Source organism: Prionailurus bengalensis, chromosome A3, assembly GCF_016509475.1.
Source record: "Prionailurus bengalensis isolate Pbe53 chromosome A3, Fcat_Pben_1.1_paternal_pri, whole genome shotgun sequence".
NCBI lineage: Eukaryota > Metazoa > Chordata > Mammalia > Carnivora > Felidae > Prionailurus > Prionailurus bengalensis.
This window is the reverse complement of record NC_057354.1, coordinates 24,981,572-24,986,736: the sequence shown is the minus strand read 5'-3', so window position 1 is coordinate 24,986,736 and position 5,165 is coordinate 24,981,572. Positions and strand designations below refer to the sequence as shown.

Below are 5,165 nucleotides of genomic sequence, written 5' to 3'. Positions count from 1 at the left end.
AAGACAGAAAGTGCCATATACTCCAGGAAAATTCTCTTTTCATTGTTAAATTTAGGCTTAAATTGGGGCTAAACAATAAAGTAAAAACAAAATAATATGTTTTCTTCCAAAGGAAGAGTTCCTTTATCATTTATATTTTTATAAGACAGATTTTATCTAAAACACAGGAGTCCCCCACAGATTTGGTAAACTTAATTCCTATTCTTACATCTATACAGTTCTTATGAGTGTTAACAGAAGAATTTGTCACCCATATAAACAAATAAAAGTATGGCATAGTAGGATGAAGCCTGATGAGGGAGATATAAAGAGAGTTTTTCTGACCTGGAAATGTATAAACAGAGTAAGACTTCATTTGTTCAATACCTAGAATATTAGAACTTCAGATGACCTTCAGAAATTTAAAATACACTTTAGGAAAATAAAAATAAAATAAAATAAATATAAGTAAATTTATAATGCTAACCTTTTCATATATTTTAGAACATAATTTTTCAATTAAGGCTATATTATTATGCCTAATATTTATTGAATGCTTTCTTTTGAACACTCTTCTAAGCTCCTTAATATATTATCTTATTATTATTATTTTTTTACTAGGCAAAGAACTTTATTAACCTTGTTTAAAACTTTATCCCCAGGCTTCTTCAGCTTAATTAGCTGCAAGGAATGAATTGTGTATAAGCAAAAACTGAAAAGAGCTGCAGTGTCCAAGGGGCTTGGGCTTAAAAATATTAGAAATCTAGATTTTATCAGATCCATGAACAAAATGTTTAAAAAGCAGTCATAATGTAAAATAGCAGCTCCCAGTAATTGCTTCAAGTTTTTTCTTCTTCAGAAGTTGACTCAATTCAGTTTGCTTCATTCTTGGAAGCTTCATCAAAATTCTCCACAAGATCTGGAACTTTGTCATCATCATCATCATCTCCAGTAGCGAGTGGTGCCTTTCCATCCACAGATTGTTTGGGCAGAGCTTCAGCCAATCTTCTTAAACTAGTCAGACTGTCTGCACCAAGTTGGTTTAAGATACTGGGGAGCATTTCTGTCAGCTGCTTTGTCTCAGCATGGCCTGTAAATGGTGAAAGCGTTTGCCTAAACTTCAGGGTTGTTAAAGTCGATCACTGTTCCTTGGTTTGTGAGTATATTCATTTCTGCAATACCAGAGATATTATTTACCCCTAACTTCTTTAAGGAGAACTGAAGTTTTGTATCATATGCTGTAGCTGTTCTATGAACCACCTTCTTCTTTCAGGGAGCAGTTCCTTTCCCACCAATGCACACTTGTGCTTGCAGTTTGGCAAGTTTCTACTGGTTCGTGATAGTTTCCTTCATCTTGTTGGAGTGGATGTGGGCCATGCGGGGGACTAGGGTTGGTGCTCAGGGGTCTCAGGTGGACCAGCTGAGATTAGGTGTACACATGTAGGGACGCAAGATGGCAGCTAGAGATTTTTTTTTTTTTTGTCACAGACAACCCTGTTAAATAGGTATCATCATTACCCCCATTTTACAAAATAAGAGACTAAGTAATTAAATACCATCTTCCAGATATGATCTGATCAGTTCCTAGATATTTTACGTCTTTTTTTTTTTTTTAAGTAGGTTCCACATCCAGTACAGAGTCCAATACTGGACTTGAACTCATGACCCTAAGATTATGACCTAAGGTGAGATCAAGAGTCAGATGCTTAAATGACTAAGCCACCTAGGCACCTGGATATTGCACGTCATTTAAATATGAACACTTTTTTTTTTCTTAAAAAAAAAATTTTTTTTAATGTTTATTCATTTATTTATTTTTTTGACAGAGAGAGAGAGAGGCAGAGTGTGAGCAGGGAAGGGGCAGAGAGAGACACACACACAATCCAAAGCAGGCTCCAGGCTCCCAGCTGTCAGCACAGAGCCTGACATGGGGCTCAAACTCACAAGCTGTGAGATCATGACCTGAGCCGAAGTCTGATGCTTGACTGACTGAGCCACCCAGGCACCCCCTTTTTTGATTTTTATAGCAGCTATGTCATACTGCTAGTTTAGCTTTGAAGGTGTTTTTTTTTTTTTTTCAGTCTGGTTCTAACTCACCATTTTAGTTATATCTCCTATCTTGATGTTAAACATTAATGCTGAAGACATAGATTACGTACCTTTCCCTAATTTGCTGACAAAAATGTTGAAGGGACAAGGCCAAGTGTGGCCCATTACTATAGACCTTTGTCCAGGTCACATGGTCCTTCTATGTAGACAGCTACAAATTCAACTAACTGTACTTCTCAAGTAGCACCTATTTCTCCTATGTATCACCACTGTCACCATGAGATAATCTGTCAAATACAAATCTGAAATCAGGATACATCATACCTAACTAATGGAGGATGTCTTTCATCTGTTTGCCAGCTATATCCATAAAAGAAATGTAATTTATTTGGTATGACTTGTTTTAATTAACTCATACCCATTTCTATATTTTACCTTTCTCCAAGTGTTCATAAATCATCTGTTTCATTTTAGGATATTGCATAGAATTAAAGTCACTAACTGGGCTGTCATTTCTAGAAATCATTTTTCCCCTACGTGTAATAATTAAGGCCACCTTTACATTTTTCTAGATTCCTTATTGTCCTTGATTCCTGGTGATTTCTGGGAGTAACTCTATGATCTCACTGGTAAAATCTGTAAGAAACTTGGAATGAAATTCTAAACTATAAGAATTGTCCTTCTTAGGAATGACCTAAACCTTCCTTACTATCTTATTTTCTAAATTGCACTTCAGTTTCCTCATAATGGTATTAAACTCCTTCCATTTTAAGATTGTTCTTCTTGGTGGAGCCATCTGACTTGGTGGCTTTTATTATTCTCCTACCTATATAATCACTTTTTGGCCTCTTTATTTCTAGCTTCCTCTAAGTATTTCTTCTCAGGTTCCTAGTTTCCCAACATACACTGCTACTTCTTTCCTATTAGATAACTCTTCTAAACAAAAAATATCTTTGGATCACTTGGGTGGCTTAGTCAGTTGAGTGTGTGATTTCAGCTCAGGTCGTGATCTCACAGCTTGTGGGTTAGAGCTCTGCATTGGACTCTGTGCTGACAGTTCAGAGCCTGGAGCCTGCTTTGGATGCTGTCTCTTTCTCTTTCTCTCTGCCCCTCTCCCACTCATGCTCTGTCTCTCTCTCTCCTCAAAATAAAGATAAACGTTAAAAAATTTTTTTAAAATATACCTGTATGTAGCCTTATTCTTTTTTAAAAATTTGTTTGTTTGTTTGTTTGTTTGTTTGTTTAGAGAGAGTATAAGCAGGGGAGGGCCAGAGAGAGAGGGAGAGAGAGAGAGTCCCAAGAAGGCTCTGCAGTAACAGCACAGAGGCCTATGTGGGGCTCAAACTCAAACTCACGAACCGTGAGATCATGACCCGAGCTGAAACCAAGAGCCAGATGCCCAAACGACTGCCATCCAGGCACCCCACATGTAGCCTTATTCTTTTTGAGAAATCTCTTTTCCTTCCTCAAGGTCCCTTCCACCCAATAACCTCACAAAGCAATAGTCTCTTTCTCCTCTGAACTTTTATAGTATTTTATTTATGCCTGTCTTTTTATATTATTTGTCATGTTCTTTCTAACATTAGAGTTGTCTGTACTCATTTCCTGTTTACTAGAATCTAAACCTCTTAGGACAAGAACCGAATTTTACACCTTTATGTATTCCCGTTAATTTAATACCTGCACATAATAAATACTCAGGAAGTGTTTGTTGAATTAATGGAATAGACAAATGAATAAATGGAGTCCTATCTGCTGGTGTGCTAGAGCCTGCTCTTACTGGCTTTTGAATGCTAATTTTCAGAAATTTTGCTACAGGCTGTTAAACAGTTTGTAGCTTGAAAACTGGCCATGGTAGAATTATTTACACCACTGTTTTGTTGCACATCAAAACAGAGCTTTTTCCCCCCTGGAAAGCCAATTATTGTTAAACATTTATATTATTGTCAAACATTTACCAGTATACCAGTGGTTCCATTCCTCCATACTAGAAAATTGTATATACCTCTTTGAGTTAAAATTAAACATATGGCTCAGTTCGAAGAGTGTCTGACTGTTGATCTCAGGGTTGTGAGTTTGAGTCCCATGTTGGGTGTAGAGATTACTTAAATAAATAAAACTTTAAAATAATTTTTAAGTTTATTTATTTATTTTGAGAGAGAGAGTGCAAGTGGGGAAGAGGCAGAGAGAGAGAGGGAGAGAAAGAGAATCCCAAGCAGGCTCCACACTGTCAGTGCAGAGCCTGATGCAGGGCTCAAATTCACGAACCCTGAGATCATGACCTGAGCCAAAGTTGGATGCTTAACCAACTGAGCCACCCAGGTGCCCTTTAAATACGTAAAAATTTTTAAAAAATTAAACTTGGGGCACCTGGGTGGCTCAGTTGGTTGGGCGACTGACTTCGGCTCAGGTCATGATCTCGCAGTTTGTGAGTTTGAGCCCCGCATCGGGCTCTGTGCTGACAGCTCAGAGCCTGGAGCCTGCTTCAGATTCTGTGTCTCCCCCCTCTCTCTGACCCTCCCCTGCTCACGCTCTGTGTCTCTCTGTCTCTGAATAATAAATAAACATTAAAAAAATTTTTTTAATTAAACTTATCATGAAAAAAGCTGAAAGACTTTCTAGGCCATCTATTCCATTTACAACATTTTACAGATAAGGAAACTGAGGTCCAGAGAAGTGAAGCAGTTTGTGCATGTCACATGTCCAGGTAGTGGCAAAGCAGAAACTAGATTCCCCCTCTGCAGTCTTCCACTCATTTCTTCTTTTCAAACTACCACATTGACTTCGTTTTTATGCTGTTTATCCTCGCTTTGTTCCTTGGTATAACCCTAAATAAGGCCAAAAGTATTGTTCTATACATAATAATTTTTAAGGGTGTCAGTGAACAGAATACAGCTTTCTCCTCCCTTTTGTTTCTTTGCAGACAGATTTAAATTAACACATTTGTTTTGGAGAAAGAGTTGATCCTGTTTCTGAGTGTTACAGGCTAAGGAAAAAAAATTTTTGCCTTTAATGTTTCCTTATTGGCCAGTTAAAACAAAACATTTACATTGTTTTATTGAATAAAAAGAGATTTCATTTCATTAAAGTGCACTATATGAAACTTAGGAAGAGTTTTGTGAACTTTTCTTGCTTGC

The 5,165-nt window shown here is 37.2% G+C and overlaps 1 pseudogene; it reads right to left on the bottom strand.

The window, feature by feature from the left end:
- Window positions 1–597: 597 nt before the first annotated feature.
- On the bottom strand, window positions 598–1,332 carry LOC122466944 (annotated as a pseudogene).
- Between the last annotated feature and the right edge of the window lie 3,833 nt (window positions 1,333–5,165).